This window comes from Montipora capricornis, chromosome 8 (genome assembly GCF_036669925.1).
Source record: "Montipora capricornis isolate CH-2021 chromosome 8, ASM3666992v2, whole genome shotgun sequence".
In the NCBI taxonomy this organism is placed as follows: Eukaryota; Metazoa; Cnidaria; class Anthozoa; order Scleractinia; family Acroporidae; genus Montipora; species Montipora capricornis.
The window spans coordinates 36,860,633-36,873,624 of record NC_090890.1 but is presented as its reverse complement, the minus strand read 5'-3'; the positions used below and the strand labels follow the sequence as shown (position 1 = coordinate 36,873,624).

General features: G+C 36.9%; 1 protein-coding gene and 2 long non-coding RNA genes across 4 annotated transcripts in view; 2 read left to right on the top strand and 1 right to left on the bottom strand.

Moving 5' to 3' along the window:
* Positions 1–12,889, top strand: part of LOC138014245 (uncharacterized) — a 56,194-nt gene extending 43,305 nt beyond the window's left edge. The window contains exons 3-5 of the long non-coding RNA XR_011125277.1: positions 1,480–1,525; positions 2,597–2,636; positions 12,367–12,889. This is a non-coding gene — a long non-coding RNA (uncharacterized lncRNA). The remainder of the gene's footprint in view (positions 1–1,479; positions 1,526–2,596; positions 2,637–12,366) is intronic.
* LOC138014243 (uncharacterized) overlaps positions 1–12,992 on the top strand; it is a 185,949-nt gene that overhangs the window by 160,384 nt on the left and 12,573 nt on the right. The gene's annotated exons all lie outside the window — the stretch shown is intronic.
* Positions 671–8,746, bottom strand: LOC138014248 (uncharacterized). Its single transcript, XR_011125279.1, has 2 exons — positions 8,624–8,746; positions 671–962 (listed from the first exon to the last, which is right to left on the bottom strand). It is a non-coding gene; the product is annotated as an uncharacterized lncRNA (long non-coding RNA).

The following is a 12,992-nucleotide window of genomic DNA, read 5'->3' as shown; positions in this document are numbered from 1 at the left end:
TGATCCAACACCTCGACTGTAACCATGTCAAGGCTTGTTTTTACTTTCTCCTCTTCAAGCGTTATTTCGTCAAGAAGTGCTAGTGTTTCTCTCGCTTTGCTTTCCAGGGCTTTCTCATAAGTTTGAACTTTCGCGTCGAAGTTTTGTATAAGCTACGCTGAAGACCCAAGATCACACCTGGTGATATAATACACAAAATCTCTTTAGTCGATTAATGTCTTGATGTGATACACCAATGTGAAATAAAACGCTTGAAATTATGTATGCCAAAGCTGACATGGACTTATTGCGAAAACGAGCCATAACCGACGTGGCAAGAGCTTTGGTGTTCTTTGCCTTCAAGTCACAATTCTCTTTCAGTTCAACCCCACACGCTCCACTGATACACGAACACCAAAACGGACATTTTTGTCGCCACTACTTCGAGGAGCAGCTTATTTGAAAAGACGAGTACAGTAAACACCCGCATATAATAACCTAGATTTTTCCAAGTTAGGCTAAATAGGTTCTTAGTATTTACAAGAGTTTTAGGCTATCTCGGTTCTTAAATTGGTTGTTATTTCTATGACAAGTGGCTGTAAGGGACATGTAATTTTTCTAGATTCTTACAGTAATAACCATAAAGCAAAACTACAGCTTATTTTGTTCTTTGCATGAATGACAAGCACAAGCATGAACCACAAGCATCATGTTACAATGTTAAGAAAAATTTTAAACTTGAAAACGAGAAACTCATCACAGCATTTCCAACCACATGACCTTGTTAGCGATGAAGATGGAGATGTGGAGGGAGGGGTAAGGAGAATAGCCTGGCCATGTGTCTGATATGTAGTGAAATACGATTAACTCCAGAAACGATTTTTCTAAGGCCAACTGTCATCTGATCAACCAATCCATCACATCACCAACAAATCGATGAACTGTTTTGGGACTGTGGAATTTTCATGCAACTGAGGAAGTGTCTGGAATCGACGAATCAGATTTACATGAAACCTTTTTGTTAGTTCTTTCTCATACGCCTGATGATTTTTCTGCAATAACTGAACAACGAAGTATCGTATCCACCTTTTTTGTAGTCCTTGAATCTAAATATTTAATCCTGAGCTGCAGCTTTTGTCTTACATTTATTTTGTATTCCTGGGAATAGTCCGATGGCGATGGTTATTTTTTAACGACAGACATGATAATATATATATATATCATACATACATACATCTGGAAAGGACTCCATGCAGAGTAGCGTACAAGGCGGCCGAAATCCATGATGTGTGCTTAAAAGCTTCCTGCTTACAATGTGCAATGTGCACGAAGGATTCGTGCAGGTCCCAGCATGCTGATCTTTTGGGTCTCTTTCACTAGCTTTTACTCTCTCTGATACTTTGTTGATGTTTTCTGCCATCCCTGCCTTCGGTTTTCATCTGCCACATACTCTGTATCTTCAAAATCTTTGTACTTACTTTTGTTTTCTATTTCTTTCAGTGCGATGTTTCTCTCTGATGGAATAGTCATATCAGTCACTTTGCAGGTGGGTTATTATTATTGTTAATAATATTAAATATTATTATTATTATTATTATTATTATTATTATTATTATTATTATTATTATTATTATTATTATTATGTGAATTCGTGCTCTTCAGTCTGCTGTATACTCCTGGAGGGCCAGGTCCAAACCATGGTCCTAGGGCACAGCAGGGCTGCTAAATTTTGCTTTTAAGACAAGTCCTTCGTGTTTTTTGTCATTTTTTTACTGATAGCTTGCTTTCTTTGACACAGGTCATGTGTTAAAGAAGTAATTCGAGTGTGCTTTTAGCAAATTTTCAAGTTTTAACAAGAGACCATGCAAATAGCCTTCGTTTTTTGTGATCTTCCAGACAAGAACGCCTGCGTTAGTGCGTTTTGCCCCACACAGTAATATTGTCATCAGTTTTTTTTATTGGTAAGGACCTCTATATTAGGTGTGTCCAGAAGTTGTGGGTGTAGACGAGGGTATTTCTCAGTACGTCACTGAATGTAAAGGGCATTTTAGGCCCTTATTTGTCTAAGATGTATTGCGAATTTTCACCAACCCACTCGAGACTTTATTCATTATTACAAACCCAACAGTAAAGCTGTATATTTCTTTACCAAGATTCGTGAACTTACGGTATTTTTGTGTGAGTACGTAAGACTAGAGAGAATGGCGATGGATTGAAACTATTTTTTTATTCAACCTTATATCCAGCGTCTTAATTAAATCGTTAAAAATGTTTAGTATACCCTCACGTAAGACAGACTCTTTCATTAAAAGATTGAGCATTGAAAGTGTTTTTATAGGTTTTAAGACTGTATTCATGCTTATCAATTTTTCAATTGTGCATTTCGTATTCTAGGACGATTTGATTGATTTTGGTACTTTGATAAGTTTGAAATCATATAAATAAACGATTTACCCTTCGGGCTGCCATGCACTTTATCAATAAACAAGTTATCCATCCATCCATCCATCCCGGGCATCCATCCATCTATATTTAGCTATTTTATTTATGAAAACGCAGTTGGACGATGAAAAACATTCTACTAGCTAATTTATTTTTTTGGAAATTTTGTTTAAAGGATGCAAAGAAAGGAATCTTTCTTGGATACAAAACTCAGGGTAGGTCACCGAGCTTAGTCACATGTAGCAAAACTTTGTTCAGCTTTTTGCGGTTTTAAGTCACATTTCATTTCCGGTCTCCCGTTTTGAACGGAACAACTTGTAAGTATTCAGTGTGTACCCTTACAAAGTTTTTAAAACTCTTTATAATTTTTAAAATTATAATTCCGCCTTATACGGGTAAATTGCTCAGACAATTTTGTTGTTATCATTAATATCGTAACTCGAAATGAATTCCAATTAAACATGCAATGGTAACAAAAGTTTTTGAGCTCGATCACATGAATCAAGTATGAATTGCAATATTATTATGCCACAGCTTAGTCTACTTAAATTTTGTTTTTCATTTTGTCCTTGCAGTTGCCAACTGCAAGTGTTTCGCGAATTTTCACGTACTTGCATTTTGAGTTTTGGTCCGTTTTGAAGATATGGCATATTGTTATTAGGCTGCATGATAAACCAAAATAATTCCGCTATATGATCGTTCCTAGATTCGCTGAAGATCTCTCGTTCTTGATGGATCCGAAGTAAAGGACTATTATATAGAAAAGGAGTTCAAAATGTGACACCTAGATTTAAGACGACGAAAAGAAATTAAATAATCAGATTTTGCGACAAAGACTTCGTAAACGGGATGACAGAGAATGACATCACTCGGGTAAACTCATAGATCACAACATAATGGCAACTGCTGATCTGTGGATAGGTTCATTTCTCTCGTAATCTTCATTTTCGAATTAAAAATAAAGGAAAAATAGTTCTTTTGGGAGTTGCATTAACATTCAAAAATCGGCGTAATGAAGTAGACTGCTTCCATATTTTCATGGGACGCAAATAAACTCATTTTGATCTGCACCAGAGAAGAATGCAATTGAACAAGCTGAAAACTGTATAAAAACAAAAGTAACCCCCTGTACTGCGCAGGATCGTTTTTGCGTAATTAGCTATTCTTTGTGCTTGGTGTCGTGTGTGGTCTGGTGCCTAATCATCGTCAGCATGCGCCTTATTCGCGTGGCCGCCATATTGGCCATAGACAAGCCTCGAGTTGCAATCTTTGGGAACGAGTTTCGGTAAGGCAAAACAAAAGTTTTCATTCCCTCGAGACTCAACAACGAAATAAACGAAATAATCTCATACAGTAGTCCATAGGCAACAACCTTCGGATGGAGTCGATTTTTAGGAAAGATGTACGTTTTGTTAACTTGGATGACTTTCGAAAACACCAAATGCGATCTCGGCACACGATTCAAGGGACAGCGCAAGATGTCTCGTCACTTGTTGAAGAAAGCGCTCACGTTAATTCTTCCAGTAGGTATACACTGTCGAATTTCTTGCGAAAGCAAGGATCGCAATCTTGCTTCCAGCCTATTGAATTTAATGAGGTCCTTACCTTGGTAGAAGAAACTATAAGATGTGGAATGAAGTTTATTAACAGACGAGGGCGAATGGAAGCTATCCATAGCTTCAATGGATGCATTGGTGTGTTCTGCACCTTTAAAAATGGAAGAGATGAAAGCAGCGGATATGAAATTAAGGAATTACACAGCATTAAGGTCGTGTATGAAGTCTTAGAAGAAGACGATTTCAGCGTCAAAATAAGGTTGATAACAGCTTTTCCTTTCTTGCATGGCCAATAGAGAAGGATTTGAATCATGAATGACAATTTAAAAGCTAGATGAACCTTGATACAAGACCTCTCTGGGAGTTTTTGGCTTACTTCCTAATGTATTTTCACAAATCACAACAGCAAGATTTACCATGGGTATCCGGGAATAGTGACAGTGCGAGCATAGACATAGAGAGGAAGAGTTAATGTCGCACAAGTCCTGTATATTAGAGATACAAGCAATGGCCATGAAGGAAACTTCCTCAGAAATCGTCGAGAGATGTGAAACTGAAATACAAAGAAGAACTAATTCCATTTCACGGGGCTTTTTCGCGATTAGAACTTGTGTGGAACTGGAACATAGACACGTTTTATAACTTAGTGGTAATTCGAGGAGATCTGTTGTTTTCGCAAGCAACCTGGTCGTCCAATTATTTAACTGGCCTTTGATATTGAGGAAAGGATTATTTCATAATGGTAGAGGACCAAGGCCTTTAGTGAATAAACTTCAAATTGAATTTTCCAGTGATTTAGGATTAATTTAATATGACTTTGAATAACTTGGCTGTGATTTATATCCCCCGAGAAGGGCTGTTGTGGTTCCAAAAAGAAACACTCAGTTGGATCCTGCTGAAATACAAAATATATAGCTCTAAAAAGGCTCTTTACAAGAGACTGAAATTTAAAATGTCACATTTCCTTTTTAGTTACGGTAATATTTAAAAATGATGCTCAGAGAGGAAAAGATGAAACCACGTGGTTAATTGTGGATGTGTGCCTTAGAATAAATTTGATATTATACGGTTGGTCGATTTGTCTGTAAAAGGCTGATTACTTCACAGTGAGTAAAGGAGAGGACATATTAATACAACGTACTTATATTTTGCACACTAGAGAGATTTTTAGATGATGGCTTGTTTTCACTTTGTGATTGAGAGTAGGAAGTCTGACAACATAAAAGCACGATATTAGAACACCAAACAAGTTTTTCTCGCTTCGTTGAGTTTTTATATCGGCTTAAGATTTTATCGTCTTTGCTTAGTTTTGAATGTGAGACATAGATTTAATCGGATGCAAGCAAATGGCCTATAGGTAAAATTAATTCGTTTAGCTTCAGTAAAGCAGTCCTCTAATGGCAATTTGCCTTCGTTCTTTATTTATCAACCCCAGAGGCATACATAAAAGAGCAACGTAACAATAAACACCCTCTGAACAAATAAAGAACCCCTGATTTCTGCCGCAATATAGCCGTATGGTTAATAGGTACAAGTATACGATACACTGTCTAAGTAAACTGAATATGGGTGGGCACAACACAAAAGCAACACATTTTCAGACATCAGGCAACCTGACTGTTAAGTGGTTGCAAAACAGTTGATATCGCAAAGGAGTGAAAAAACAACAAGAAAAGAACTTAATTAAGTTCTTAACTAAATAAGTTCTCAGAATAAAAAAAATGCTTCAATTTTTCTTTTAATACGAGAATGTTTTCATATTCTCATCAAGAGCATTCCATACTTTAAGACTTTAAAACATCACCAACCAATCGAGAAACCGTTTTGTGACTGTGGAATTTTCATGTAACTGAGGAAGTGGCTGGAAAAGACGAATCAGATCTAAATCAAGCCTTTTTGTTGATTCTGTCTCATACGCTTAATGATTTTTCAGAACTAATGAAAAGCTTACTGTCCGATGTCGCAGATGTGCAATACAAACTTAAAAATATCATTGATTGGAAAGCAGCGGTTTTACAAGTTTAGGCGGGCAGGATTGTTTTATCTTTCCCTTCCTAAGTTCATAAGTTCAAGTATAACGAGGAGAATTGTCGAATCGATCACGTCATGACTATTTACTTTGTAACAAGATATAATCATTGCATTAATTAACACTGATTACCAAAGCACAAGTATTACATAAGAACAAGATTATCATATTATATTTATTTGTTAACAGCATTGTTCTTAATTTAGTTACTGCTGAGTTTCTTTCAAAGTTCTGCACCGTCATATGTATAATTTTTTAAAAATTTGTTTAACCGTCGCTTCTGAAGATGTATGTTGTATCACACGAAACGTCAAGTTAAAATGCATTATACAATATGTTTATCACCACAGTTTCTTTATTGTTTTTGAAAAAGAGTATTATAATTGAAATGAATGGCGATAAAGACCAGTTGAGCTGAAAAGTTAAAGAAATTCCTTATTAGCAGTTACTTACTCTTTAAAAGTAATAAAAAGTTATGTTGGCAACCAGGAGCTCTTTAAGCGGACCCTCTATTTCCCTTCCCATACTTGGCCATACTTGGCCTTTTCCGGGTAGATTTATTTATAGAACGCCGCCCTTGGGATCTTCAGCATGCCCACTGTTGTAAAAGCCAAAACTAAAAGCGAAATAATGAACATAACCTGGTCAAGTTGTTCCAATTAGTTGACATGAAATTTAAAATTTACTATTGGTAGACTTGGTCACTGAGCCTTATACAGTAGTATACGGAATAGCTGTTCTACTGTTGAGTGAACCTGTGGAACTGTGGAACTGTGGACCTGTGGCGCTGTGGAGCCGTCAAGCTCCACAGTCTAAACTTTTGAATTAAGGAACATGTTTCGATGTTTCAAACATCATCATCAGCCATAGTGCATTCCTACACACGTGTAAATAAGCACATTTTCCGGGATAAAAGTTCTCATGTTTTCAAGCATCTTAGCTTAATTTTTTAAATGTTTCAGGATAATTGTGATGGCTCTTGCATCAAAATTATTGACAATGCTACCTCTTTCTATCAAATCAAACTCAAGCAGAGCTTCCAACCCTCCCTAACCCTAAACCCTAACCCTGCCCTTCGCCCAAACGGGTTTAAAAAACTATTTTCCCAAGTTTTCGCCTCTTTTCTTACACGATGTTACTGCCGCAGAGTAGTCAAAAACGCAATAACGCTTTTGTTTTCTAATGAGACGTGACTTGAATATTTATCTGCCATAGTAAAACGTTGCATATGTTCTGAAAGGATTATTGAACGGAATGAGGAGTGTTTTGGTCAAGGCTCGGTTTCATGTATTTACCAAGGGTTTTTTTTTAACTTTTATTATCATGACAAGATTACAAGAGACCCGTCACTACGAAAACTGTGAACGCTAGCGGGTGTTTCACTCTCGACTCAACTGAGATCTAATCCGACTTCAATCCTCGGACTTTCCAACTAATAAAACAAGTGGACTGTAAAAATCTTTGATGGAAAAAAATTCACCTTCTTTATTAAAGAAGACCATAGCAGGCAGAAGTTTACAATTTTGGTTTGGGTTTGCTCTTCTTTAGATATTGAGCGAGCCAAGAACAACAACAATTTACTGTACTCTTGTCTCTCGCGTAGAAAGAAAATAGATCTTAAAAATGGATCTCATAAGAATAGGAATAGAAGAGACAAATTTGAAGAATTTAATGGCATAAAAAGTCACCAGTTACAACTTCATTGACCTAAAGACAAATTTTGCCCGTAATTTTTGCATCTTCTTTGACCAACTTTAAGAGTACTAGTTACAACATGAATGGCATTAACACGGTCTTTGAAACACTTGTCAATTCTCAGCCACTTGCCGGTAGTTTTAAAGATAATTGATATTACAACATAAAAGTGATAACTTTTCCAAATGGTCTGATAGCATAAGTGTTACTAATATTTTTAAAAATACAACCACACTTTCGAGTTTAGGGACATGTTTCGATGAAACTGCAGGGGAACCCAACGACCAATTTGTTGTAAAATGTATTATTATACCCCAGTTAATGAAAATATATGTTATTAAGGCATTTTCAGGTGTTTTTCAGTGTTGCTGGGAAAACATATTCTGTTCCTTTTTCCCAGCAAGACACACAAAAAATTTCCCAGCCAGCTAGATAAAATTGGTTGGTTTCCCAGCCAGGAATTCCGAGCGCTTTCAAATCCCTCGATCCAAAACGACCGAACAAAAGCGACAAAACCGGGACAAAACAGATTTTTTCCGCAAGCGCAATCACTCTGACCAGCCGTCGTATGTTTGTGACTACTCTGTGGGAGAGGGAAGGGGTTCTCTTTTTTTTGTTTTTTGTTTTTCAGTCGTCCTCAGTCTTCAGAGTTTCTACAGCCAGCTCGGGTTGAAATGCTAGAAAAAGTCAGTAATTCCCAGGCAAAACCTCTATCAATAACAAAATTTCCCAGCCAGCTAATCGAAACACCTGTATTTTTGCCAGCCAGCAGGATTCCTCTGGGGAACAGATAATGTGAGGAACAGATTCGTTGGGTGCCCCTGAAACTGACATGATCCACTTGTTTGTTGAGTTCGGGTTTCAACCGCTCAACATGGTTGTATTTTTAAAAATATTAATAAATCTGATAAAGTGTACTCACAATTTTTGTCTGACCTGCTGAGAAGAAATCCGAAGTAGATGTTAATCGCGTAATGCTTCTTTTCTCTCGCATTGCCTTACTCCAATGCGAATATTTCGGCGGATAGCTATTTTTCAATGTCTTTCAACACTTTTTTTTTAGCGTAAATGTTTTGGTTTTCGTAAAAAAATACTATTTCAAGGGGATTTGTCGAGCACTGATTATGTCAACACACGAAAAAACGGATTTACAAAGAAAGCTCAATCATTGGAAATATGTCAGAAATATTTTCACTTCGGATTTGATCAAACTGTGTAAAGCAAAGACGGAGAATAGTGCTTTTATTACATATTTACACAAAACAAATTGGAGTTATTTTCTGAGAACGCTAGTGGAAGGTGAAAAAAGTAATCTGAATTTTCTTTAGAAATTTACTCAAAGAATGCGATGAAACGTCACAGTCTTTCACTCATGGTAGGTCACCGATCACAGTTTCGAGATATTGCTCACCACACCTGGCAAACTGTTTCATTTTTCAGTTATTTCTTACCACCCCTTTTGATTCATCATCTGACCCGAACAACTAAAAAAATGGCGTGTGTGGCTTTCAAAGTTTTTTAAATTTTTAATTTTTTTAAACCATAGCTTTTGACGTCTTCGACTGATTCAAACATTTTCATTGCGATAGTTACCAATTATTCTTTGAAATCGCGGTGAATAGCGGCAGAATATTTACGTAACTGCGAAGCTCTATTTGAACACTCTATTTAAAAATTTGCAGAAGAAAACCAACATCTATTAAGACATCTTTTAAGATGTCAATTAAATCGGATATTCGAATGATTTTCTTCTGCAAATGTTTAGATACATGCGTGGAAAACGTGCAAGCGGTACAAAGCGTGCGAAAAAGTGTTAAGAGAAGCTTCAAACATGGCAAATCCAAATAGTCTTCGTTTAAGTGCTACTATGATCAAAAAATCACTTCCCTTTTTTCGTCAGAATTTTGAAAGTCTTATTGCTCAACGCTTGACTGGCTTTATCCAAAGGCTGTTAACTTTGAGTGTAAGTTTTGGATTTTACAGTCCGCCATTACTCACGTTCCAAACTGACCGACTGGACCTCAGAGAGTTGGAGCTAGGGAAAAGTGACGTCATTTACTCACTGACTTAAACTTTCAGCGTGTAAACACAGTTTATTATATATGCAAAACACGACTTTAAAAATCTGTAAACCCGAAACTCCCGCGCTGCATATTAATTCTGCCGCGTACACACGCATTGCATTCTATTGACAGTCTTAGCTCTGACGTCATTGTCTCCTCGATCCAACTCTCTCAAGATTTGAAAGTCAGTAATGGCGGACCATTTAACCGGAAAATTCCAGTAAAAATAAACAGCTGCCTTTTTTTAAATCAAGGCTTAAAGCTCGACTCACTTAGTATTTACAAAAATTTGGTTTATCAACGGAGTTGATAATGTAAATTGACCACCGTACAGAGATTCTAAAAGCTGACGTTTCGAGCGTTAGCCCTTCGTCAGAGCGAATCCGCGATTCGAAACGCTCGAAACGTCAGCTTTTAGAATCTCTGTACGGTGGTCAATTTACATTATCAACTCCGTTGATAAACCAAATTTTTGTATACTACTTCCCCACCGACGCAGCACCACAGTTTCTTTAGAAACTACCCCTTCATTCACTTAGTATTTAGTTAACATAATTTTGAAATCCAAAAAAAATAAAAATTAATTTTTTTGTCATAATATCACTTTAAAATCTTCGTCACAAACTAGCAAAAAGGTCATCAGGAGCCAATTACCCGGAGCCTCCATCTTCTATATTAACCCTCTGAGTCAAACCTCGTTTTTTTTATTTTTAGAAGCACCTCCAGGGAGGGTTTTTGTGGGTGTTTTCACAACAGCCATTCATAAGAGACCTATGGTCGGCCACTGATTACATCACGTGCAGCACACTCGGAAACACGAAGTTATTTCAAATGATGAAAAAGTATAGCAGTTCTGAAAAAAAAAAAGGTACGGGACAGGGTTGACTCAAAGGTATAATACGTATGGAGGCTCCAGGTAATGGGCTCCTGAGGTCATTTAATACCGCTCAAATCAGTAATCTAAATCGAACTTGAAAGTCAGCTTGTTAAAACATGTCACGCAACGGCGAATCTGAAAGGTTGGCGTTGCTTTGTTGTAACTAGACCCGTCTTGTTTTCTTTTTCTTGCAGTCATGTAGAACTTTCTTAAAGCTATTTTTTAAATTCCTCAATTTCAGTATCAAATTCGTTTTGCTAGGACAACCATCATTCCATTAATGAACATTACGTAAGCACAAGTATTATATAAGGATAAGATTATTATAATTGAAATGAATGGCGATATGGAGCCAGATTAAACTAACGCTATTGGGCTGAAAAGCCAAAAAAATTATTCATCAGCAGTTATTGACTCCGTAAATGTAATAAACCCTTTTATCTTGGCAACAAGGAGCTTCTGTGGCAACCCATCAACCGTGTCAACCGCTGGAGCTCATCAAGCGGAGCCTCTACCTCCAATAATTTCTTGAGTCATTCCTTTCCCGAGAGAATTTATTTTTAGGAACGGGTTTTTCCAGCGAAAAGTATCATATTTTCCCTAACGCAGAGATAGCTCTGTTTTGATTGGCTTTTAGAACAGTGGGCGTACTGAATTTCCCAAAAGGAGGCGTTCTATTTAACAAATCGAAACGGTGGTTCAGCGTTGTCTGTACTCTTATCGACAACGATATTCGTCATCACAGTGGTCAAAATGTTGTGGACTCACGAGGCGCAGCCGACCAGGAAGCAAGAGAAAAAAAGCGTTGTCTATAACGTTCTCGCAATATGATTGGTTTATTTCCCAAAATGGGCGCTCCTGATTGGCTATTACATTGCCTGACAAACTGACGCGAGCATGACGCGTACAGCGTTGTCTAGACTCTTAACGACAACGGACAATAAGCCAATCAGATTGCGAGATTACAAGGAATTGTGGTAAAAATGAATCTACTCAGGAAATGGTTGACTCCTAGTATGGAAAATAGAGGTTCCCCTTGCTGAGCTCCTGTCAATCATCAGTCCCTCGAAATATACAATTTTTAAGCGAGAGAGGGAACTTAAGCTTGCCAAACGTCTGCCTTTTTTTTAGTTAGAAGCGAAAAGGAAAGGAACTTAATATAAGTATATGGTCTTCTAGCGCTAGAGCACCAATTGGGGACACTGTCAACTGAAATCAACAAATTGACGCAAATCAAATCAAGTCAACTGTTGGTTTTTGAGGAAAGGGAAAAACTGGAGTACCCGGAGAAAACGTCTCGGTGCAGAGTAGAGAACCAACAAACTCAACCCAAATATGATGCCGAGTCACCTGGGCCACATTTGTGGGAGGCGAGTGCTCTCAGGACTATGCCAACCCTGAACCCTAAATAGAATAATGAACAAAACCTGATCAAGGTGTTCCAGATAGTCGTCATGGATTTTACACTGATATACATGTATTATTCAGTTGTCCATAAGCCTTATAAAACGTTTTCCCCAGCAAAATTACGATTTTTTAGAAATTTGTTTCATAACTTAATAATCCTTATCAACTTTTCTTGAGTGTCAAGGGTATTTAACGTGGAAAAGCTAATTGGGGACAAAAAAAAAGAAAATAATAATTATAATAATAACAATTATTATTATTATCTTAATAATAATAATAATAATAATAATAATAATAATAATTCAATTCTTTTTACAGATGCTAAATAAATACTAGAACAACAAATTCAAGCAAAAGCACAAAGAATAAGAATAAGAGGAATAAGAACACTTTTTCGCGGATTTGGACCCCTCATATTAGAGCTTATTTATATAACTGTTGATCGAGAGGAAAGGCAAGGCAAGAGAGAATATGAGTGGTTCTCGTTTCCTATGGGAACTTTCCTTCCTATTCAAAGATAACTTTGAAATGCATGAAATAATCTTAGAATGTGTATGGAAAAAAAATTGAACAAGGAGAATAATTGTGGGTGCCTTAATGCAATGTGTCAGGAAAGTAGGGCAGCCTTAAAGGGGCTATGTCACGTTATTTTAGGGTGTTTGGCGAGGAAATCTTTAGTTAATAACGAGTTTAAAACTCGAATGGTAATGTGAAATTCCTTTGCTGATCAAATGATCGTTACATCACAAACAAGATAATTCTGAGCAAACACGACCTTTATCCAGCGGATTTGCCATAAACTTGAAAAACGTTGGGTTGGGCCGATTTTTGTCAAGATTACCCATTTTGCACAATCGTGCCAAATTCTGTCCATCCATGCTTCTCTTTACTTTTGTTGTGTTCTTTTATGTTGTTCAACAGTTTTAAGTGGTTATTGCAATGTT